This window comes from Chlorocebus sabaeus, chromosome 5 (assembly GCF_047675955.1).
Source record: "Chlorocebus sabaeus isolate Y175 chromosome 5, mChlSab1.0.hap1, whole genome shotgun sequence".
Lineage (NCBI taxonomy): Eukaryota > Metazoa > Chordata > Mammalia > Primates > Cercopithecidae > Chlorocebus > Chlorocebus sabaeus.
In genome coordinates this window covers 3,157,501-3,181,615 of record NC_132908.1, presented here as the reverse complement: position 1 = coordinate 3,181,615, position 24,115 = coordinate 3,157,501, and the positions used below count along the sequence as shown (strand labels likewise).

The 24,115-nt window shown below is 50.6% G+C and overlaps 1 long non-coding RNA gene and 6 other non-coding genes across 7 annotated transcripts in view; 2 read left to right on the top strand and 5 right to left on the bottom strand.

Annotated features, from left to right (window-relative positions):
* The window catches only part of LOC140711651 (uncharacterized), a 28,665-nt gene extending 22,212 nt beyond the window's left edge, over positions 1-6,453 (top strand). The window contains exon 3 of the long non-coding RNA XR_012092903.1: positions 5,093-6,453. This is a non-coding gene — a long non-coding RNA (uncharacterized lncRNA). The remainder of the gene's footprint in view (positions 1-5,092) is intronic.
* On the bottom strand, positions 3,740-3,812 carry TRNAR-CCU (transfer RNA arginine (anticodon CCU)). The gene has a single exon. It is a non-coding gene; the product is annotated as a tRNA-Arg (tRNA).
* Positions 6,454-7,147: 694 nt separating the features above from the next.
* Positions 7,148-7,220, bottom strand: TRNAK-CUU (transfer RNA lysine (anticodon CUU)). Its single transcript has one exon. It is a non-coding gene; the product is annotated as a tRNA-Lys (tRNA).
* A 1,794-nt stretch (positions 7,221-9,014) lies between these two features.
* On the bottom strand, positions 9,015-9,086 carry TRNAP-AGG (transfer RNA proline (anticodon AGG)). The gene has a single exon. It is a non-coding gene; the product is annotated as a tRNA-Pro (tRNA).
* Positions 9,087-10,564: 1,478 nt separating this feature from the next.
* TRNAR-UCG (transfer RNA arginine (anticodon UCG)) lies at positions 10,565-10,636 on the bottom strand. Its single transcript has one exon. It is a non-coding gene; the product is annotated as a tRNA-Arg (tRNA).
* A 7,762-nt stretch (positions 10,637-18,398) lies between these two features.
* Positions 18,399-18,471, top strand: TRNAK-CUU (transfer RNA lysine (anticodon CUU)). The gene has a single exon. It is a non-coding gene; the product is annotated as a tRNA-Lys (tRNA).
* A 1,413-nt stretch (positions 18,472-19,884) lies between these two features.
* Positions 19,885-19,956, bottom strand: TRNAP-CGG (transfer RNA proline (anticodon CGG)). The gene has a single exon. It is a non-coding gene; the product is annotated as a tRNA-Pro (tRNA).
* Positions 19,957-24,115: the final 4,159 nt, after the last annotated feature.

The following is a 24,115-nucleotide window of genomic DNA, read 5'->3' as shown; positions in this document are numbered from 1 at the left end:
CAGTGGCGAGATCTTGGCTCACTGCAACCTACAACTCCGTAGTTCAAGTGATTCTCCTGCCTCAGCCTCCCAAGTAGCTGGGATTACAGGCACGTGCCACCACGCCCAGTTAATTTTTTGTATTTTTAGTAGAGATGGGGTTTCACCATGTTGACCATGATGGTCTCTATCTCTTGACCTCGTGATCCGCCCGCCTCGGCCTCTCAAAGTGCTGGGATTACAGGCGTAAGACACTGCACCTGGCCACTGATCTGATTCTTACCCAGAAAGAGCAGCAGTCCTCACTGTCTCCCGAAGTCCTGGGTTGGCTTCCCTTTTTCAAACCTGGCCAGAGGTTATTGGTCTGAGGGAGAGTGACTCGTCACTGGAGCTTTGAGGATGAGTATCTCATGAATCAGGAGCTGGGCTGCATAGACTCAGCCCTTGATGCAGGAAGGATGTTTGGAAGAATCACAGGGCAAGCTCTTTACAGGACCCTCCACAGCCACTAGGGCCATATTCCCTGAGAGCCTCATTAAGAAAAGCAGAGAGTAATTGCCCCTTCCCCTTCTTGGCTCTTTTGTGTTCAACACTGACGATAAAGCTTTGCCATACGTAATTCCTGCCTCAGCACTTGGCAACACTGAAAATGATGCAATCTAAGAGGTAATCATTGGCAAAAGCACTTCTGCTAGAGGAAACTCACAGCCCTGTATTATATCCCCCACCCAGCTGGGATGGTGTTCTTGTTGGGAGATACCTGTGAAGCTGTACTGGGATTAAGAACATAACATTTGGATTTTCACAGACCAGCACTCAATTTCCAGATCCACCATTACCAGTTGCACAGCCTTGGGAAAGCTAGTAACCTCCACTGAACCACCAGCTCCCATCATCTATAGAGTGGAGAAATAATATTCACCTTGTAGGGCTGTCATAACTAAATTAGGCAATTTATGTTAAATATCTCATGACTCGGCCAGGCGCGGTGGCTCACGCCTATAATCCCAGCACTTTGGGAGGCTGAGGCGTGCAGATCACGAGGTCAGGAGATCGAGACCATCCTGGCTAACACGGTGAAACCCCATCTCTACTAAAAATACAAAAACAAATTAGTGGGCATGGTGGCAGGCACCTGTAGTCCCAGCTACTACTCGGGAGATTGAGGCAGGAGAATGGCGTGAACCCGGGAGGCGACGGAGCTTGCAGTGAGTGGAGATCACGCCACTGCACTCCAGCCTGAGAGACAGATCGAGACTCTTGTCTCAAAAAAAAAAAAAAAGAAAACCAACTCAAATCATCAGCCTAGGGAGAAATGACAGGTTAATGTCGTTACAAAATCCAAAGCGTCTTCTTGCAAAGCCTGTGTGTTTCACGCAAGACCAAATTCAGGGATCTGAATAATAATATCAGGACCCTGTATTTCTCTATCTCACTACTGTTTTGGCTTCTGCTCAGCTTCATTCTGCAGATTACCTCTCCTCTTGAGGCAGCAAGATGTCCACCAGTAGCTCCAAATTCACATCCTTCCAGACTAGCAGCCACAGGGCACATGAAACTTCTCTCTACCAATGTTTATTTATTAATAACATTATACTGATGCAGGACAAACGAGCGCCAAAGTGAGGCCTAGTCTGCAAGGGTTCTTGGTTTTGCCCAGGCAAAAATTCAAGGGCGAGCCGGTGGTAGAAGAAAACAACTGTACTAAAGCAGCAGGTGGTGTTACAGCTCCCTGACTGCTCCTGCAGAGGAGGGCTTCACCATAAGTATGCTGAGAGTAGCAGCTCTGGGCAGTTTTGCAGCCATATTTGTACCCATTTTTAAGTACATGTAGAATAAGGGGCAGTTTATGCAGAACTTTCTAGGGAAGGGGTAGTAATGTTTGGGTCATTGAGTCATTGCATGGAAAGGGGTGGTGACACCTGGGTGTTGCCATGGCAATGGTAAACTGACATGGCACACTGGTGGGTATATCTTATGGAAAGCTGCTTCCACCCCATCTATTTTAGCTAGTCCTCAATTTGGTCCAGTGTCCAAGCCCTGCCTCCAACCTCAACTCCAGTTACGGTTGTGATCATCCCTTCGTGGGTCATGTGTCCAAACCAGAACCAACCATTCTGCATGGGAGAACGGAGAACATCATTCTGGATCATGAACTCAATCCATTCCATGTGGGAATCCAGTGATGGACGTTATCACCAGGACTAGATGGAGGAGGATAGGAGTTCCCCTCTTCCTCCACATATTTGGCAATCATTAAACAAGCAAACAAAAATGACAAGTGTTGGCAAGGATGTAGAGAAGCTAGAGCTCTACATTGCTGATAAGAATGTAAAATGATGCAGCTGCTGGGGAAAACAGTTGGGTGGTTTCCCCAGGAGCTAAACATAGAATTATCATACAATCCAGCAATTTCATTCCGAGGTTTGTACCCAAAAGAATTGATAACAGGCCGGCTTGGTGGCTCACGCCTATAATCCTAGCACTTTGGGAGGTCGAGGCGGGCTGATCACAAGGTCAGGAGATTGAGACCGTCCCAGCTCACACAGTGAAACCCCGTCTCTACTACAAATACAAAACAATTAGCCGGGCGTGGTGGCAGGCACCTGTAATCCCAGCTACTCAGGAGGTCAGGCAGAATGGTGTGAACCTGGGAGGTGGAGCCTGCAGTGAGCGGAGATTGCGCCACTGTACTCCAGCCTGGGCGACAGAGCAAGACTCTGTCTCAAAAAAAAGGGAATGAAGCACTGACACACACTACAATGTAGATGAACCCTGAGACACTATGCTAAGTGAAAGAAGCCACATACAAAAGAACAAATAATGTATTATTCTACTTATGTAAAATGTCTAGAGTAGGCAAATCCATAGAGACAGGAAGTAGATTAAAGGTTATTAACAGCTGGGGAAGGGATGTGGGGAGTTATTGCTTAATGGTTACAGAATTCGTTTGAAATGAAAACGTTTTGGAAAGAGATAATGGTGATTATTGCATACATTGTGAATGTAATTAATGCCATTGGTCAGGCATGGTGGGTCACACCTGTCATGCTCGTGAAGCAGGATAGGTAGTCAAGAAAGTGACCATGTTCTTGGGACACAGCTGCTGTGGTGACCACACAGTCAACACAGTAAGCCTCAGCATTCACCTTGTAATTGAGGTCATTCGAGCAAACTAGCTTCAGTAGGGACTTTCCCTTCTGCAGAGCATGTGCATTTTGATCTTACCTATCCTCAAATTGACCTTTTCCTGGTTCTTTTTTGGTTTGTTTTGTTTTTGAGACAAAGCCTTGCTCTGTTACCCAGGCTGGAGTGCAGTGGTGCGATCTCAGCTCACTGCAACTTCTATCTCCCGAGTTCAAGTGATTCTCCTGCCTCAGTCTCCAGAGTAGCTGGGATTACAGGCATGCACCACCATGCCCGGCTAATTTTTGTATTTTTAGCAGAGACAGGGTTTCACCATATTGGCTAGGCTGGTCTGGAATTCCTGAACTCAAGTGAGTTCTTGGCCTCCAAAAGTGGGATTACAGGCATGCACCACCATGCCCTACCTTTTTCCTCATCCTAGAGAGTGAGAGAGAGATTGAGAGATTCTGTGTCTTTGAGTTTAATGCCCTGGTTTTCTTCCAAATTCATGCCTTTTCTTATTCTTGTAAGTTTTTCTACCTGTGTGTCTCTATGCTTTGTCCTTTATAAAATGTCATTGGACAACTAAAGGTTACGTTGCCTTATCCCAGGTCACCAAAGGTTGGTGTTACCTTACCCCAGGTGGGACTCGAACCCACAATCCCTGGCTTAGGAGGCCAGTGCCTTATCCATTAGGCCACTGGGGCAGCTGCCAAACAGGCTACTGAGAATATTAAAAGACAGAATAACTCATCACAGGTAGCTAGAAAATTACTCTAGAATTGGTTTGGGCATTTATTCAAGAAAGTATTCCAGCTTGAGCAGCATAGCGAGATCCCCGTCTCCACAAAAAAATTTTAAAATTAGCCAGGTGTGGTTGCACTCACCTGTGGTCCCATCTACTGGGGAGGTTGAGGCTGGAGGATCCCTTGAGCCTACAAAGTGGAGGCTGCAAGGACGCGAGATGGCACCACTACACTCCAGCCTGGGCCACGGGAGTGAGATCCTGTCTCAAAAAAAAAAAAGTCTTAGCTGAGTTCTTCCAACGCAGCAGCCTCCATTCGGGTCGCAGAAAATGAGAGAAAACGCCCAGTCCCCGCAGAGCTCTGCAGTCTGCGTCCTCGAGCCCCCGGCGCTGTCCTCTCCCGCGTGGTTTCCGCTCCTTTAGCCCGCATGGGCTTGGGGGAGTCCGACTCGTCTGATCCTCCAGAAGGGAGTCCCAGGCGCCCGAAGGAACTAAATTTTCCTTCGGAGTCAGAGAGAAACGGAGGGTCTCGGGCTGGGTGGGTCGGTGGAGCACTGAGCCTTGACGCGAGGCGCTTGACAGCCCTACTGTGTTTTTTTGGTTTTTGTTTTTGAGACGGAGTCTCGCTCTGTCGCCCAGGTTGGAGTGCAGTGGCGCGATCTCGGCTCACTACAAGCTCCGCCTCCTGGGTTCACGCCATTCTCCTGCCTCAGCCTCCCTAGCAGCTGGGACTACAGGCGCCCGCCACCACGCCCGGCTAATTTTTTTTTTTTTTTTTTTAGTAGATAGGAAGTTTCACTGTGTGAGCTGGGATGGTCTCGATCTCCTGACCTCATGATCCGCCCGCCTCGGCCTCCCAAAGTACTGCTGTTTAATAAAAGTCAGGTCCGCCTGGGGCCTAGCGTGTGACAAAAGATCCTGCAGGGGCTGGGCGCCCTGGCTCGCGCCAGTAATCTCAGCACTTTGGGAGGCCAACGCGGGTGGCTCACTCGAGGTCAGGAGTTTGAGGCCAGCCTGACCAACATGGTGAAACCCCGTCTCTACTAAAAATACAAAAATTAGCCGGGTGTGGTGGCTCCCCCAACTACTCGGAAGGCTGAGGCAGGAAAATCGCATGAACCTGGGAGGCGGAGGCTGCAGTGAGCCGAGATCGCTCCACTGCATTCCAGCCTAGAGGACAGAGGAAGACCCCATCTCAAAAAAGATTTAAAAATTTTTTTAAACATTTTTTTAATCCCGCAGGGCACAGTAACGGAGAGGAAGATTTCAGACGGCGCGGGATAGACACCTCACCGGACCTCCAGAAGCTCAACTGCAAGCCCAAGTCAGCGCCCTCTTAGCAGACCCCCGCGCCGCACCCCAGGGCCGAGCGCCACGACTTAGAGCGGGGCCAACGTCCGGGACATAGAGGCAGCCCGGGAGAGTCTACCCAGGACTTCGCTTTTCCAGGCTCCGCGCCAGAGGGGGAGCAAAGCGCCAGACAAAGCCCTCCCCTTGAGGCTGCTCAAAACCGACGCCCCCAGGATCGTGGACACGGCCCATGGAATCCACTGTGACTGTCATTTACCCAGTGGTAAAAATTCAGCAGAATTGGAGCTGTTCAAGATATTCATCCCACCAAGGGAGCTTCCGGGACCTCAGAGACTCATGAAACAAGACGGTCTAATATACAATCCATATTCTAAATTCCCCCAGTAACTTCATATTTTATAAATTGAAGGAAAAAAAATCCAGGACCGAGGGATTGAGTCTCACCGGAGTAAACCCTGGACTTGAGCCCGTGAAAGTGCATGGCTGTTGGCCGGGGAGGTGGCTCATGTCTGTCATCCCAGCACTTTGGGAGGCCGAGGCGGGCGGATCACGAAGTCAGGAGTTCGAGACTAGCCTGGCCAACATACTGAAACCTCGTGTCTACTAAAAATACAAACATTAGCCGGGTGTGGAGGCAGGCGCCTGTAATCCCAGCTACTCGGGAGACTGAGGCAGGAGAATCGCTTGAACCCGGGAGGCAGAGGTTGCAGTGAGCCGAGATTGTGCCATTGCACTCCAGCCTACAGGACAAGAGTGAGACTTTGTTCAAATAAAAAAAAAAAGGAAAGAAAGTGCATGGCAGTGGAAAGCCGAAGTCTCCTACGGACTCTACTCCCCTAACGCCCTGAGCTGGACCTAGTGCCCTGCCCCAGGATTCCTGCAGACCCCCCAAGGTTCCAATTAAAAATTAAAAGATGCCGGGCGAGGTGGCTCACACCTGTAATCGCTCCAGCCTGGGCAACATAGGGAGACCCTCTCCCCACCTCCCGTCCCCCTACCCCAGGTCTCGATAAAATAAAAAACAAAGTTAAAAGACCTCAGGACCCAGTTTGAGCCTTTTCAACATTTCTTTTTATTCCCTCCTAGGGTGTCAGGTTTCCCTTGGAAATCAGAGTTGTCAGCGGTTCTCAAATCTCTACAAAAAAGAAATGTTTTGTGAAAAAGTAAGGGCTCAAAAGGCCAGGCGCGGTGACCCAGGCCTGTAATCCCAGAACTTTGGGAGGCTGAGGCAGGCGGATCACGAGGTCAGGAGATGGAGACCATCCTGGCTAACACAGTGAAACCCCGTCTCTACTAAAAATACAAAAAATTATCCGGGCGTGGTGGCGGGCGCCTGTAGTCCCAGCTACTCGGGAGGCTGAGGCAGGAGAATGGCGTGAACCGGGAGGCAGAGATTGCATTGAGTCCAGATAGCGCCACTGCACGCCAGCCTGGGCGACCGAGCGAGACTCGACAGAGTCTCAAAACACAAGAAGAAGGGCCCCTCTGGGATTTGAACCCGGGACCTCTCACACCCTAAACGAGAATCATACCCGTAGACCAACGAGCCATGGTAGTAAAAGACTAACTTTTCTTTGGGGCAGTGGTGGAGTACTTGGAGCCGTACAGCTGAAGCCGGCGAAAGCAAAGTGAGAGAAGACTGGGATTGCAGGCTTGCTGGAAAGGGATAAATTCAACAGCAGGTGGGCCAGCGCCCGGGTACCTCCCCGCACCGCACAAAGTGGGGAGAGGCCCCTGCGCCCCTCATACCCATCCTGTGGCCCCTCCGTTCTCACCCGCCCCCGCCCCTCTGCCCCCGGCTGGCAACCAGCCAATCCCGGTGTTGCCTTTGGTCACTTCACGGACAATCCTCTCTGCTGCGAGCGAGTGGGGACCAAAATTCAATGATTGAGGGGATACCATCACAGAGCGCGATGTGGCACCTAGCAGTGTTCATTAAACGCTGGCTGTTTCCAGAACTCCAAGGTAGCAAGGAAGAAAACAAGTCGCCCAACGTGGGGCTCGAACCCACGACCCTGAGATTAAGAGTCTCATGCTCTACCGACTGAGCTAGCCGGGCTCCCTTACGGACGCTTTATGTCTAGTAATTGGCGGGGTGGCATGAGAATAGTAGAAACTAAATGACATAATGAATCAGACCCAGAAACCAGGGCGACTGGGGGTCCCCCGCAACAGTTTCAATTCCGCACGGATGCCCCCGCCGGTGTAAGACTTCGCTCACCACTCTGCGATCTCCCATAAATGCGGATGACCCGCCAGAGGCTCCTTCCCCACCGCTCCGGCATAAATCTGTATTCTCTGCCGTCCGCTGAAATGTCCTCCTTTCAGAAAGAGAAAAAACATACCCACACTGCACGCACCTAAAAGTCAATGACAACCTCTTTTTTGAGACCACTCGAATTACAGGAACAGGAGAGTTCTGCTGTGTGTACGGCAAATGAACCCATCCTCAGAGATGCAGACAAAATGCCTGAAGCTCACTTGGAGCTCGCAGAAGCCCCCGCAGGTGCCGCTCCGCACTGTAACCTACTGTGACGTGCATATAGCTGTTCCATTTCCATTACTGTGTGCTTTTATATCTAGAACTATTTGGTTCTTTTTTCAAACTAGAAGGTTGAAAGGAGAGCATTTTACATAGGTCCTGTTGTCAAAGATTATTTTATTTATTGCCTTTCATAAGGATAATTGTATTACAATCTTCCTAATACTCTGCATCTAAAATGTTTGCAATTTTGCTTCTGTTGTCTACTGTTGATGACTTGTTGTTCATGATACCTTGTTCTGCTTGCTTTTTTTTTTTTTTTTTAGATGGAGTCTCACCTTCTCACCCAGCAGGCTGGAGTACACTGGCGCCATTTCGGCTCACTGCAACCTCTGTCTCCCGGGTTCAAGCGATTCTCCTGCCTCAACCTCCCTAGTAGCTGGGGTTACAGGCGCCTGCCACCATGCCCGACTAATTTTTGTATTTTTAGTAGAGACAGGGTTTTATCGTGTTGGCCAGGATGGTCTCAAACTCCTGACATCAGGTGATTCACCCGCCTCAGCCTCCCAAAGTGCTGGGATTTCAGGCATGGGCCACCGCACCCAGCCTCCTTGTGCTGGGTCCATTTTCCTTGTAAATTTCTTTGATTCTTGGTTGAGAGTATGTTCTCAAACCCAGAGTCCCAAACAAAAATGAAGTCCCTGCCAATAGAATCTGTCCTCAGAGTAGATCAGAGGAGGCCCCAGTCCTGGTGGGTGCTGGGACTCAGGACCAGGTACCCGGGCTCCAGGGTTCAGTCCGTACTCCTTCCAAAACTAGGACAGGGGAGCAGAGCAGCCCCAGGAGGCTACACGCAGGTGAGGAGTGATGGGATGTCGGGAGGGAGAGGCCTCTGGACCCCAGATACAAACGCCCATATCCCATCTCCTCTGCTCAAGTGTCCGGCTCCCTCTCTCCTTAAGACTGTGACTGCTAGAGCCAGGGATAGTGGGTGGGAGTCCCAGACTGGACCTTTTAAGGTGTCTGACTGTGAAGATTCAGCTCTTATTATATATAGGGACTTGTCTCTTCTTTGGTGCCTTGAGTTTGCACTGACAGAAGTAACAAAAAAACAAAACAAAACAAAACAAAAAACCACCAAAAACCAAACAAAGGACAAAAAATAGCTTGTCAAAAGGGCTCTGGCAACACTGGTGACAGAACTCTAGATGAATTTTAAGAAGAGGTAGTAAGATAGTAGGCGGCGTCAACATAGCTTGAGACCTTTGTACAAATTACCTTTGAAGGGCGTCGATGTCTAGCGCTGAGGTCTGTAGGCCGAGCCGAATCTAAAAAAGAGCAGGAAACGACTTTTCCCCTGGACCAAAAGCCGGGCTCGTCCGGGATTTGAACCCGGGACCTCTCGCACCCTAAGCGAGAATCATACCCCTAGACCAACGAGCCACACAACTTATAAGGTAAGGTTATCTTTGTGGGCGTCCTAGCATCCTGGGGGCGGCAGGGGCAAACCCAGCAGGACCCCAGTGAGTAGACTCTTATTTCAGACCCGCCTGGAAGGGGCAATTTCAAGGGCAGATGGACGTGGCAGGAGCCCAGAGCCCCGGCCCCTCCTCCGCACCGGACAAAACGGGGAGCAGCCCTGGCTCTCCGACAATCCGAGAGCTCCGTGGGTCCTCGCCCGCTGCCGTCACTCGGCCCTGGGCTGGGGATTCGGCGTCTGAGCGCAGAGCAGTGAGGAGCTCCAGCTTCCGCAGGACATGGGAACCTCCCAATAGCAGGCAGCGGCTGCGCTGAGGGTCTGCGAGCCGCGATCACTGGATGCCCGCCTTGGAAAGGCTGCAGTCCCTCAGCGTGGCACCAATGGGTGTTCAATAAAGGCCTGCCGAGTGCACGAGGCACCAGCCACCAGGCCCCCTACCTCGCCGCACCCCTCGCTTCTCCGGCTCCTGTCCCCCTTTCTCCCCAGGGAAGCCAAAACCCAGAAAGCGAACTTTTTACATGGGCCTCCAACCCTAAAGGCTGACGCTGAGAGTCTCTTTGCTCCACCGACTAAACCAGCCCCGCAGCGCCCGCCTGACCTCAAGCTCCCAGGATGGCTGAGCCCTCGGAGAAGACGGCTTAGGCCACCATCCACACCGCGCACCACGGGCGATTCAGCGATCCGCCCCCTTGCCCTTCACTGGGGGGAGCTGGAGGGACCTCCTGTTCCCAGGACGTGAGGAGGAGGAAGAATGAAGCCCGTGGGGCAGCAGGCGTCGGGCGTCGGTTCCGGGGCACCCTTTACTGGCACTCTGCCCTGCCCTGTATCCAGATTTCACCTGATTCTCGAGAATCCGGCAGATCTGGGCTAAAAGGGGCTCCCCGTCCCCTTCAGATCCAAGCTGCGAATTTCCTGGCTCTCAGTGGGAAGGCCCCGGGGTCTGGGCGTGGAGACAGGGGCCAAGACCCCCACCCCTCCAGGGCCCACTGAAGTGCTGCCCGCGGATGCCCAGTCTTCCCCTCCTCCCTCCTCTCACTCACTCCCCTTCCTTCTCCCCCGCTTCCCGTGTTCTCCCCTTCTCCGAATAAACTGAAATTTTAAGCGGAGTAGGGCTCACCTGGGACTGGGGCCGCCATACTCTGGAATCCTAGAAAAAATTTATGCCCCTGGAGCGACCAATGAGCCCGGCGCATTCTTCCTTATTCTAAATAATCTCCTTATAAATAACCTCCTCCTGCTGCTCGGGGTCGTCTCCTTTAACAGCGGTTGCAGCAGTTGGCCGCCCTGGATCCCATTTCAGCAAGGCGAGCGATTCAGGCCCGTCCGTCCGCGTCCCGGGACCCCGGGAGGTCTCCAGTGAGGCCCTGCCAACAGGAGCCTACCTCCGCCTTCCTAGTCTCACGTCCTTGCTGAAAATGCGAAAAGAGAGAAAAGGAAAAAGGGGCTCGTCTGGGATTTGAACCCAGAACCTCTCTCACCGAAAGCGAGAATCATACCCCTAGACCAACGAGCCGCCGGCCTCTCATTTATTGTTTTTGTTTTTTGGTGGGAGATACGTCTTTCCGTCCCTGACGCAGAGGAAGACTCTCTCCATCGGCCCAGTAGCTCAGTCTTTAGCGCGCGCACCTGCAAATCTGGACTTGTGGGTTCGCGGCCACCCTCAGATTTCCGAGGCAGGCTTTACTCCTGCTGGATAAACTAACAAGGTTACCCGCTGAGGTTACGAACTGGTGGTTTAAATGTGCTGATATGAAATACAGGTGCATTTGCCTATTACTAAGGTAAAAGGATTTCCAGGCAGAATAGTGATGTCAGAAATCACAAAGGAAATGTACAGATTTTACCCAAGTTTTTAAAACGGCAAATGACGATCCAAAGAAAATACAATCTAAATTACAAACTTAGGGCTTATTACTGGGTTACGCAGATTTCAAATCCTTTAAAATATATATAGGCTTTTTTTTGAGATGGAGTCTGGCTCTGTCACCCAGGCTGGAGTGCGGTGGCGCAATGTCGGCTCACTGCAAGCTCCGTCTCCCGGGTTCACACCATTCCCCTGCCTCAGTCTCCCAAGTAGCTGGGACTACAGGTGGCTGCCACCGCGCCCGGCTAATTTTTCGTACTTTTTTTTTTATTAGAGACGGGGTTTCGCTGTGTCAGCCAGGATGGTCTCGATCTCCTGACCTCGTGATCCGCCCTCCTCGGCCTCCCAAAGTGCTGGGATTGCAGGCGTGAGCCACCGCACCCGGCCAATATATAGGCATATTTTTAAAAGACATTTAAGAAAAGAAAAGCAATGAAGATCTATGACAGAAACGGCTTCGTCTTCCTTACCTGGGACTATGGAGCATAAACGCTGCTTGCCGCAGCCTCTCTGGCAGACAAGTGTAGCCCTGGGCTGGCCCTAAGGACCCTAGGTGGAAAACAACTGAGCCTTGAAGTGGGGAGACCGGAGAAAAAAAGATTGTCCTAGAGCTTGCATGGGAAGAGTTTCGGGACTCAGAAACTGGAAACACTGGATTTCCGTGACAAAGTTTCCCAAGCAGCAGTACATGGTGCAATGGGTGTGTCTGGAGGCTGGGGTGAGGCGTTAAAAAAGGCAGCCCGCTGCTTCAGTGACTTTCTTGAGACTCAAAGGAGGCCAGGGAGAACCCTGTCTAGTCACCTGCAGGCATCTTTCCCCGGGTCCTACGGATTGCCTGCTCTGGAAGTCACAGAAAAGTGAAGGAGGCTGGGCTCGGTACCTCCTGCCTGTAGTCCTGGCACTTTGGGAGGCCAAGACGGGTGGATCACTTGAATCCAGGAATTCGAAACCAGCCTGGCCAACATGCAAGACTGCTGTCTACTAAAAACACAAAAATCAGCAGGGTGTGGTGGCGCGTGCCTGTAGTCCCAGCTACTCAGGAGGCTGAGGCACTAGAATCGCTTGAACCCAGGAGGTGGAGGTTAGAGTGAGCTGACACTGTGCCACTGCCCTTCAGTCTGACAGGGTGAGACCCTGTCTAAAAAAATTTTTTTTTAATTTAAAAAATTCAAAAAAAGAGGGAAACTGAGAACAGATTCCAAGATTCCAACTGCTCGTTCTTGTCAGTTACTGAACAGGGACTGGACTCTGCTGGTTTCCATGAGCTAACTCATGCTGTTTTCTTTCTCTCTTTCTGTCTCTCTTTCTTTATCTCTCTCTCTCTCTTTCTTTCTTTTTTTTTTTTTCTTTGTGTGTGTGTGTGTGTGTGTGTGTGTGTGTGGAGTTTCGCTCTTTTTGCCCAGGCTGGAGTGCAATGGTGTGATCTTGGCTCACCGCAACCTCTGCCTCCTGGGTTCAAGCGATTCTACTGCCTCAGCCTCCTGAGTAGCTGGGATTACTGGCATGTGCCATCATGCCCGGCTAATTTTTGTATTTTTAGTAGAGACAGGGTTTCCCCATGTTGGTCAGGCTGGTCTTGAACTCCCAACCTCAGGTTATTCGCCTGCCTCGGCCTCCCAAAGTGCTGGGATTACAGGCATGAGCCACTGCACCCAGCCTCATGCTGTTTTCAACAGATGCACAAGGAGAACACCATTATCTTCATGTCTACAGATGACACAATTGAAGCCCTGGAAAGGTTAAGAAAGTAGTTCAAGTTCACACAGCCAGGAAGTGCCCTGGAAAGTCTGGCTACAGAACCACATGAATAGCTGTCTTTGCACACCAACAGGTAATTCACAGAAAAAGGAAAGCAAACACACATACACCCACAGAGACATGCACAGATGGCCAATAAACATGGAAAACCACTCACCTCACTAGTAAAGTTTCTTTCCCCACTTTCTGAACTGCCCACAGTATCAGTTCCATTCTAGGCCTAGTTTATCTCTTAGCCTTACCACAGAAGCCAGTGGGGAATATATGTCTGAATTCTCCAATTTTGGCATATGCTTTGACTCAGTATATTGATAATTGAGATATACTACACAAACCATAAAATTCACTAAAATGTGTAATTGAGTGGTTTTTATATATTCATGAGATTGTGCAACAGTCACCACTATCTAGTTCTAGAATGTTTTCATCATCCCAATTCAGTACCCATTAGCTGTCCTCCCTGTTCCTCCCTCCTCCCATCTTCTGGCAACCACTAGTATGCTTTCTGTCTCCACGAATTTGCCTGTCCTCTACATTTCATATAAATGGAATTATACAATAGTGGTCTTTCATGTCTGGCTTCTCTCACTTAACATAATGCATTCAAGGTTCATCCTTGTTGCGTATGTCAGTAATTCATTCCTAATTATGACTGAATAATATTTAATATTATTGAATAATACTTTATTAGTTTGCTAGGGTCGCCATAACAGTACCATAGACTGAGTGGACAAAAATAACAGAAATTTATTTTCTCACTATTCTGGAGGCTGGAGTCTGAGACTAGGTATGGGCAGGGTTGGTTGGTGCTGAGGCCTCCTTCCTTGGCTTGGGGACAGCTGTCTTCTCCCTGAGCCTTCATGTCATCTTCCCTCTGTGTATGCCTCTATTCAAGATCCAAATAATAATAATTATTATTATTATTATTATTATTTTGAGACAAGGTTTGTTACCCAGGCTGGAGGACAGTGGCATGAACATGGCTCACTACAAGCCTCCACCTCCAGGGCTCAAGAGATCCTCCTACTTCAGCCTCCTGAGTAGCTGGGACTATGGGTGATTGTCACCACACTCGACTCTTTTTTTTTTTTTTTTTTTTTGAGATGGAGTTTTGCTCTGTCGCCTAGGCTGGAATGCAGTGGTACCATCTCGGCTCACTGCAACCTCCGCCTCTTGGGTTCAAGCAATTCTTCTGCCTCAGTCTCCTGAATAGCTGGGATTACAGGTGTTTGCCACTACTCCCGGCTGATTTCCATAGTTTTGTAGAGATGGGGTTTCACCATATTGACCAGGCTGCTCTCAAACTCCTGACCTCAGGTTATCTGCCCACCTGGGCCTCCCAAAGTGCTGGGATTACAGTAGTGAGCCACCATGTCTGGTCGACGAATTTTTTTATTTTTATTTTTATTTTTTTGTAGGAACGAGGTCTCACTATGTTGCCCAGGCTGGTCTCAAACTCACACCTGTAATCCCAGCACTTTGAGAGGCCGAGGTGGATGGATCGCTTAAGGTCAGGAGTACAAGACCAGCCTGGCCAAGGTGGTGAGACCCTGTCTCTACTAAAATTACAAAACTTAGCCGGGTATGGTGGTACACTCCTGTAGTCTCACCTACTCGGGAGGCTGAGGCAGGAGAATTGCTTGAACTCAGGAGGCAGAGGTTGCGGTGAGCCGAGATTGTGCCACTGCACTCCAGCCTGGGCAACAAGAATGAAACTGTCTCAAAAAAAAAAAAAAAAAATCTATGAAGCCCAGTAATAAGCCCTTGATAAGCCCTTGATTTGTCATTCAGATTGTATTTTCTTTGAATCATCATTTGCCGTTTTAAAAACTTGGGTGAAATCTGTTCATTTCTTTTGTGATTTCTGACATCACTATTCTGCCTGGAAATCCTTTTACCTTAGTAATAGGCAAATGCATCTGTATTTCATATCAGCACGACATTTAAACCACCAGCTCATGACCTCAGGGCGTAACCTTGTTGGTTTATCCAGCAGGAGTAAAGCCTACCTCGGAAATCTGAGGGTGGCCGCGAACCCACAAGTCCAGATTCGCAGGTGCGACCTCTAAGGACTGAGCTACTGGGGCGATGGAAAGAGTCTCTCTCTGCACCAAGGGCGGAAGGACATGTCAAAAAAAAAAAAAAAAAAAAAAAAAAAAAAAAATTAAAGCGCGGTTGGTTGGTCTAGGGGTATGAGTCTCGCTTTGGGTACGAGAGGTCCCGAGTTCAAATCCCAGACGAGCCCATTTTCCTTCTCTTTTTTCCCCTTTCGCATTTTCAGCAAGGACAGGACACTAGGAAGGCGAAGGGAAGCTGCTGTTGGCAGAGCCTCAGTGGGGACCTCCCGGGGTCCCGGGACGCAGACGGACGGGCCTGAATCTGCCAACTGCGTTAACCGTGGTTAAAGGAGACGACCCCGAGCAGCAGGAGGAGGTTATTTAGAATAAGGAAGAATGCGCCGGGCTCGTTTATTTATGGGCATACATTTTTCGTAGGGTTCGAGAGTATGGCGGCTCCAGTCCCAGGTGAGCCCTACCAAGGTTTAAAATTGCATGGTATTGCGGGGAGTAATATGTGTGGCGGTGGGGCCAGTGGGAGGGGAGTGAGGGAGAGACTGAGGGGCGAAGGCCCGGGCATCCTCCGGCAGCACTTTAGTGTGTCCTGGCGGGGTGGGGGTCTCGGCTCCCGTCTCCACGCCCAGACCCCGAGGCCTTCGCACTGAGAGCCAGGAAATTCGAGGCTTGGATCTGGAGGGGAGGAGGAGATCCTTTCAGTCCAGATCTGCCGGATTCTCGGGCTGCGGGTGAAATTTGGACACAGAGAAGGACAGAGTGACAGCAAAAGGTGCCCCGGAACCGACGCCTGGACGCGGCCTCTGCTGCGCCAAGGAGCCTCTGCTTCCCCACGTCCTGGTGACTGGAGGTTCCGCCAGTTCCCCAGTGAAGGGGAAGGAGGTACATCGCTGACTCCGGCGGGCGCCGCGGGCCTAATGGAGCCAAGCGGCGCTCAGTGTTAGCCTCTTGAATTGAGGTTCCGTGTGGGAAGCTCTCCTTCTGGGTTTTGGCTTCCCTGGGGAAGAAGGGAGGAGCGGAGCAGGAGAAGCGTGGGACGCGGCGAGGTAGCGGGCCTGGTGGCTGGTTCCTGGTGCAGTCTCCAGGCCTTTACTGACCACCCATCGGCACCACGCCGCGGGGCTGCAGCGTTTCCAAGGCGGGCGTCCAGTGGTCGCGGTTCGCGGACCCTCAGCGCAGCAGCTGCCCGCTCTTGAGACGTTCCCATGTCCCGTCGGAGCTGGAGCTCCTCACTACGCGGCGTGACGCGCGGATCCCCAGCCCAGGGCTGAGTGGCGGAGGCGGGCGAGGGCCCGGGGCGTCCCGGATTGTGGGGGCACAGGGGATGCTCCCCATTTTGTGTGGCGCAGGGAGAAGCGGGGGCTCAGGGCTCCCTCCGCGCCCACCCGCGCTTGAACTTGTCTCTTCCAGACTTCAGGAAACCGGAGTCTCCTCCTAGCTCTGCTCTGCTGGGTCCCCACCTCTCGCCACGAGGACGCCAGAAAGGCCACAGAGAGAAGCGGGAGACACCAGAGTGCGTGGTTCGTTGGTCTAGGGGTATGATTCTAGCTTAGAATGAGAGAGGTCCTAGGTTCAAATCCCGAACGAGCCTGGCTTTTGGTCCAAAACATCGGTTTCTACCCTTTCCTACTTTAGATGAAGATCAGAGATCCAAATAACTCTGACAGGTCAGCGCAGTCCGAGTCCTTCCATGTTTGTTTGCTTGTTTTGAGACGGTGTCTCTGTGGACCCAGCTGAAGTGCAGTGGTATGATCTCATCTCACTGCAACCTCCTCCTCCTGGGTTCAAGCAATTCTCCTGCCTCAGTCTCCCAGGTAGCTGGGACTACAGGCACGTACCACCATGCCTGGCTAATTTGTGTGTGTGTGTGTGTGTGTGTGTTTTAAGTAGAGACGGGGTTTCTCCGTGTTGGCCAGGCTGGTCTCCAACTCCTTACCTCAGGTGATCAGCCCGCCTGGGCCTGCCAAAGTGCTAGGATTGCAGGCGTGAGTCACCGCGCCCAGACTTCGAAGATAATTTGTACAAAGACCCAAAGCTGTCTGACACCACCCAGTGCCACATTTAAAATTTATTTGGAGTTTTGTCGCCAGTGTCGCCAGAGCCCCATCCCCTGATAAGCTTATTTTGTTTTCTGCTTTTTTATTTTTATTTTTTGTGACACTACTTTCGTCAGTAGGAACTCACTCTAGGCACTGAAGAAGAGGTAAGTCCTCCCTATATACAGTAAGAGCCGAGTCTTCACAGTCAGATACCTTAAAAGGTCTACCCTGGGATTTCCACCCAGTGTCCCTGGCTCCGGCGGCTAGAGCCTTAACGGGAGAAAGCCGGGCACCTGAGCAGAGGAGAAGGGCTATGGGTGTTTGCATCTGGGGTCCAGAGTCCTCTCCCTCCCCACATCCCGACACTCCTCACCTGCGTGTAGCCTTCTGGGGCTCCTCTGCTCCCCCATCCTAGTTCTGGAAGGAGTGCAGACCGAACCCAGGAGCCCGGGTATCCGCGTCCTGAGTCCTAGCGCCCACCAGGACTGGAGCCTCCTCGCATCTACTCTGAGGACAAAATCCACCGGCAGAATCTTCCTTTTTGTTTGGGATCCTGGGTTTGAGAACATGCCATGAACCAAGAGTCATAAATAATCCAATTTTGAGCACTTGAGAACCAAGTGGAAAGAAACTCAAGCCAATTTAAAGTGACCAATCTCTGGTTATGCCCTTGAGCCCCTGCAGAAGCAAAGAATAATTTGTGTGTGTGTGTGGACAAATACATTTGTATTCCAGATCTCACAGAAATTCCTACACAAAGAAATTTACAAGGAAAATGAACACTGCACCCTAAAAATTAACAAGGAAACAAGGTACCAGGAGCAACAACTCATTAACAGGAACAGAAACTAAATTGCAAACATTTCAGATGCAAAGTGTATCAGACTTATAATACAACTATTCCTGCAGTGTCTAAAAATATGAAAGGCAATAAAGAAAATATCTTTGACAACAGGACTTCCAACCTTCTAGATTGAAAAAAGAACCAAATAGTTCTAGATATAAAAGCACACAGTAATGGAAATGGAACAACTCGATGCATATCACGGTAGGTTACAGTGCGGAGTAGTATTGCAAGGGCTTCTGTGAGTCCCAGTGAGTTCTGGGCATTCTGTCTGCAACTGCAAGGATGGCCAATACACAGTAGAACTCTCCTGTGCCTGTAACTCAAGTGGCCTCAAAAAAAAAAAAAAAAAAAAAAAAGGGTTGTCATTGACTCTTTAAGTGCGTGCAGTCGCAGTCTGGGGACATTTTTTCTCTTTCTGAAAGAAGGCCATTTCAGCGGAGGGCACGGATTGGGAGAACACAGATTCATGCCAGCGTGGTGCCGAAGGAGACTCTGGCGGGTCACCCCCATTTATGGGAGAACGCAGGGTGGTGAAGGAAGTCCTGCACTAGTGGGGGCGTCGGTGGAGACTGAGGCTGCTGTGGGGGACCCCAAGTGCACTCTGGTTTCTGGGACTGATTCATTACCTCACTTTGTTTTTACCACCCTTAGGCCACCCAGTCCATTTGTAGATATAGAAAGGAATCCATGAGGAAGCCCGGCTAGCTCAGTCGGTAGAGCATGAGACTCTTAATCTCAGGGTCGTGGGTTCGAGCCCCACGTTGGGCGTATGTTTTGATTCTGGCTGTCTCTCCCAGAATCTACCTTCTATCTGTGGAGGTAGAGGCCCCTGGCAAATGCAGACTTGTTGGTACCTTTTAGATGTACCCCGAGGGTACATCTTTTCCTCCCAGCTCTCTGCCCCTGGCAATGCAAGACTTGGTGAAAGAAGAAACTCAGGCCAGGCGCGGTGGCTCAAGCCTGTAATCCCAGCACTTTGGGAGGCCGAGACGGGCGGATCACGAGGTCAGGAGATGAGACCATCCTGGCTAACACGGTGAAACCCCGTCTCTACTAAAAAATACAAAAAAAAACTAGCCAGGCGAGGTGGCGGGCGCCTATAGTCCCAGCTGCTCAGGAGGCTGAGGCAGGAGCTTGCAGTGAGCTGAGATCTGGCCACTGCACTCCAGTCTGGGCGACAGACCAAGACTCCGTCTCAAAAAAAAAAAAAAAAAAATTAGCCAGGCGTGGTGGTGCCCACCTATACTCCAAGTTACTTAGGAAGCTCAGGAAGGAGAATCGCTTGAACTGTGGAGGCACAGGTTGCAGTGAGCCGAGATGATGCCACTGCACTCCAGCCTGGAGGACAGAGCCAGACCTTGTCTCAAAGAAAATTATAATCATATAATAAAATTATATTATGATATAATCATATTACTAATAGAATTATATGATACATATATGCTACATATAATATAAACATATATAAACTATGTATGTTTAGGTATAACATACACATGTTTTTCATATGTGTGCATATTATTCAATACCGTAGATGTGAAATCTAATTTCCATGTGTAATGAGAGAATGAGATATCTTATTTTTTTGTTACCAAGTCTTCAAAATCCCGATGCGTATTCCGTACTTACAGCAGCACATCTCACGTGGACCAGCCTTATTTCAAGTGTTTAAGAGCCATGTGTGGCTCCTGGCTACCTTCCTGGCCAGGGCAGCAGAGGGCCATGGTGTCAGGCAGCTTTGACCTGCTCTCAACGAGCTTCATCTGCGGATCCACCTTGGCCCGCAGAGATGTGGGTTTCTAGGGCGAAGGGAGGAGGTCGAGGAACGAGTAGCTCTCCAGGGCCCACCTGGACCGCGCACCCCACTCCGGTCACTCACAACCCAACTACCGGCCTCCTCCATACCGGGAGACCATGTGGAGCTGAGCAACCCGGGCTGCGGAGGGTACAGCTTCTCTGGTCTGGGGCTGGGAAGGAGGAGAAGGGCGCAGGGCTCCAGTGAGACCGAGGCAAGTGTCAACCAGGCCAGCCTCAGGAACATCCTGGTCCCTTGCAGCTAAGGCACAGACCTGGACAGACCTGAAGCGGAGCAAGGCGACTGGTGGATGAGGCTTCAGGCTTGGTCCCCGATTTTCAAGTTCTGTATTCTCTAAAATGACGGGGGAAAACTAACCACTTTTGGGGCTCGTCCGGGATTTGAACCCGGGACCTCTCGCACCCGAAGCGAGAATCATACCCCTAGACCAACGAGCCTCCCAGGTGTGAACTTCCCCTGACATTTCAGACACCTGCCTCCAATCTGGCGCCAGACGGCTGATTCCGAAGTGAATAGAGCTCATCCCTGTACCCAAGTGATTGGTAGAATTCTGGGTTCGCTGCGGGGAGACCTTGGTGAACCAGCCCGGTGGAGACAGAGCCCATCCACACTGGGCTCCGTAGGGGATGCTCAGGGTCAGACCTGCAACCTGGGGCTCCCGGCTGTATTTTTCCCTGCCCCGGGGTTAACGGGTCTGCGTTCAAACCTGGGGCTGCTGACTCATACCCAAGACCTTGCCCTAGGAGGATGGCTGAGCGGCCAGCCCACCTTGCATCCGACTGCAGTCGGTGGCTGGCTCCATCGCAGAGGCGCCCCCATAGCCTTCCCCGGGTGCAGCCCAGAGCCTCTGATCTGACTCAGAAGCTAGCTCTGTCCTGTCTCTGCCTCTGTCAGCAAGAATTGAGGAAGTTCCGGGAGGTCACTGGGGATGAGCAGCGATGGCAAAGGGCATGACAGTGACACACACTCTCTCCGCCTCTGTTTCTCTCTCACTCTGTCTTTAGGCGCTGGTGGCTTTGAGGTTATGATTAGGGTGAGAGCGGGCCTCAGGTTCAAATCCTGATGGGCCAATACTGTAACACCTTCTGGATCCTTCTTTAAGGACGTGAGCAGTTTGGAAAGCCGGTGGACACGGCCTGGGTGTGGAGAGGATCCAGCGAGCTCCGCGTGTGGTGAGCGAGAGGGTCCTGCCCATCGCCACAGGCCGCCCGCCCTATTTTGCCCTAGATCAACCCCACCCCAGAGCTGAGCGCTGTCCCACTCCGAGGACTCCCTCCTCCCCTCTGTTTGGGCTTCTAGCTGCCGCGATCGTGGGTTCCCGGCCACACTCCCAGCGCTGGCATCGACGTTTATGGAGAGCGGAGAATACAAAGTTTTGGGTTCCAGAAAGATAAAGAGGGGGGTGTGGGAGTTGGGGAGCAAAGATGGTGCTTCCTGCCACCGAGGTCTGTTGGCCTAGAGGTATGAGTCTCGCTTTGGGTGCGAGAGGCCCCGGGTCGGAATCCCAGAGGAGCCCAGGCCGCCGTGATCAGCTGTTGTTTGTTAGCCTGGGAAATTCGGCACGCAAGAACAACAATGGAGCGAATGAAAGAATCTTTCGCAGGAAAAGCAGGCCCTGCCTCCCTCTCCTACGTTGTTCGGTTTCTACACAGCGACCTCCTGGATCCAGGACTGAGTATCCTGGACAGCGCGCATCTGGCCCTTTTTCTTCTTTTAGGGAAGGACTGCGGGTAGAAGGGCTTGACTGCGGGTGGGAGTGAATGAAGACGGTGTCCGGGGGCCCGGGTGGCCGCAGCTAACTCAGTCTCCGCATCCCTCACTTGTTGACCCAGAGAAGTAAGTGAACGCAATGGACGCCTCCCCACCGCAGGAGCCTCTGTACTGCGCGGGGGCAGGCGGGCGGCCCAGCCCCAGCGGATGGAGCCCGGGCACCCGGTCACCCTGCCTCCCAGATTCGCGGGCGCAGTGGGCACAGAGGCCCAACTTCCTTCCCTCTTCGACCCCCTTCCCTCCCTGCGATCTGAACTGAACCTAGGACAGTTCTGAAGTTAACACCCCTCTTCCAAAGTAAAAGACCCAGACCATGTTTTAATTTTTTAAAAAAGAACAAGTCGACCGGGGGCAGTGGTTCACACCTGTAATCCCAGAACTTTGGGAGGCCGAGGCGGGCGGATCACGAGGTCAGGAGTTCTAGACCAGCCTGCCCAACACGGTGAAAACCCATCTCTACTAAAAATACAAAAAATTAGCCAAGCGAGCTGGCGCATGCCTGTAGTCTCAGCTACTTGGGAGGCTGAAGCAGGGGAATCGCTTGAATCCAGAGGCGGAGGTTGCAGTGAGCTGAGATGGGGCCACTGCACTCCAACTTAGCGACAGAGCGCGACTCCGTCTCAAAAAGAAACAAAAAAGAACAAGTCAAGCGGGGTGGCTCATGCCTGTAGTCCCAGCAACTTGGGAGGCCTAGGCCGGCAGATCACTTGAGGTCAGGAATGAGATCAATCTAGCCAACATGGTAAAACTCTGTCTCCACTAAAAATACGAAAATTGTCTGGGCTTGGTGGCATGCACCTGCAATCCCAGATATTCGGTAGGCTGAGGCAGGAGAATGATTTGAACCCGGGAAGCGAAGGTTGCAGTGAGCCCAGATTGCCTCACTGCACTCAAAGTTGGGCGAGAAGAGCAGGACTCTGTCTCAAATAAAATAAAATAAAATAAAATAAAATAAAATAAAATAAAGTAAAATAAAATAAAATAAAACAGAACAAGTCAGGTCTAGATTTATCTACATGGACTCAAATTTTTTATTCTCAAAAATCGTAGGTATCATGTGTTAAAGCATACACCTAATTTGTTGGTGGGCACAATGGCGGGCAGAAAATAAAGAGCACACAGTTCAAAGTGAAGATTGAAAATAACCAAGAATAATATGTTTTAAAAAACAGCCAGTGTTCATTTTCTGGCGTTGATGTTGAACCATAGTCATGGAAGTCTTAGGGAAAACTGGGTGAATGCTACACAAGAGTTTTCTGTACTTTTTTTTTTCTTTTTGGCAACTTACTGTGAATCTATAATTATTTTAAAACAAAAAGTAAAATAGGCTGGCCCAATGATGCACATCTAGCATTTTGGGAGTCTGAGGAGGGAGGATCACTTGAGCCCAGGAGCTCAAGACCATCCCAGGCAACATAGAAAGACCCGGTAACTAAATTTAAATAAATCAGTCAGGCCGGCTATGGTGGCTCAGACCTGTAATCCCAGCACTTTGGAAGGCTGAGGTGGGTGGATCTCTAGAGGTCAGGACTTCAAGACCAGCCTGGCCAGCATGGTGAAACCCTATCTCTACTAAAAATACAAAAAAATAGTCTGGCGTGGTGGTACATGCCTATAATCCCAGCTATGCAGGAGGCTAAGGCAAGAGAATCGCTTGAATCTGGGAGGTGGAGGTTACAATGAGCTGAGTTCGCATCACTGCATTCCAGCCTAGGTGACAGAATAAGACTTCATCTAAATAAATAAATAAAATTAGCTGGGTGTGGTGGCACACGTCTGTTGTTCCAGCTACTTGGAAATCTGAGGTAGGAGAATTCCCGAGTCCAGGAGGCTGAGACTGCAGTGAACTAGATCACACCACTGCACTCCAGCCTGGGCAACATAGCAAGACCCTGTCTTGGAAAAAATAAAAGATAAAATGAATAGACTTTCAAAAATTACAGGCTGTCATAACAGTGTTGTCAGATATAGATGAGTTCTTGACACGGGAACAATGAGTCTAGGAGTGACATTAAAGCTCAGATAGGAGAGAAAATAAGGGGCTAGTCAAGAAAGAGGAGGAAAAACGGCATTCCAGTCCAGAAACTGGTAGCTGATAGCAGTTGAAGCAAAGAAGGAAAATAATGGGCCGGCACAATGTCTCATGAGAGGACCCCTTGAGCTCAGGAGTTTGAGACCAGCCTAGCCAACATAGTGAGGCCCCATCTCTACAGAAAACACAAAAAAATTAGCTGGTGCATGAGGTGGGAGTATTGCTTGAGCTGAGGAGGTTGAGGCTGCTATCAGCTGTGTTCTAACCACTGTGCTGCAGCCTGGGTAACAAAGTAAGATTCTGTCTGGTCGTGGTGGCTCATGCCTCTAATCCCAGCATTTTGGGAGGCCAAGGTTCACCTGAGGTCAGGAGTTCGAGACCAGCCTGGCCAACATGGTGAAACCCCAACTCCACTAAAAATACAAAAATTGGCTGGGTGTGGTGGTGGGCACCTGTAACCCCAGCTACTCCAGAGGCTGAGGCAGAGATAATTGCTTGAACCCGTGAGGTGGAGGTTGCAGTGAGCCGAGATTGCACCAATACACTCCAGCCTGGATGACAGAGCAAGATTCTGCCTGTAAAACAAACAAACGGTTAACACAGGTGTGAATTGCATGAAGCGCCCTTCCAAACATTAAGATCGCCACCTGACTTCTTTTTTTATTCTGTTAATATGATGAATTATTTTGATAATTTTCTTGAATTTAAGGCCAACCTTGTATTCTTGGAATATACCTAGCTCAGCCTTTATTTGATAGCTCCAGTCTTTCTCTCTTTTTGCCTTTTTTTTTTTT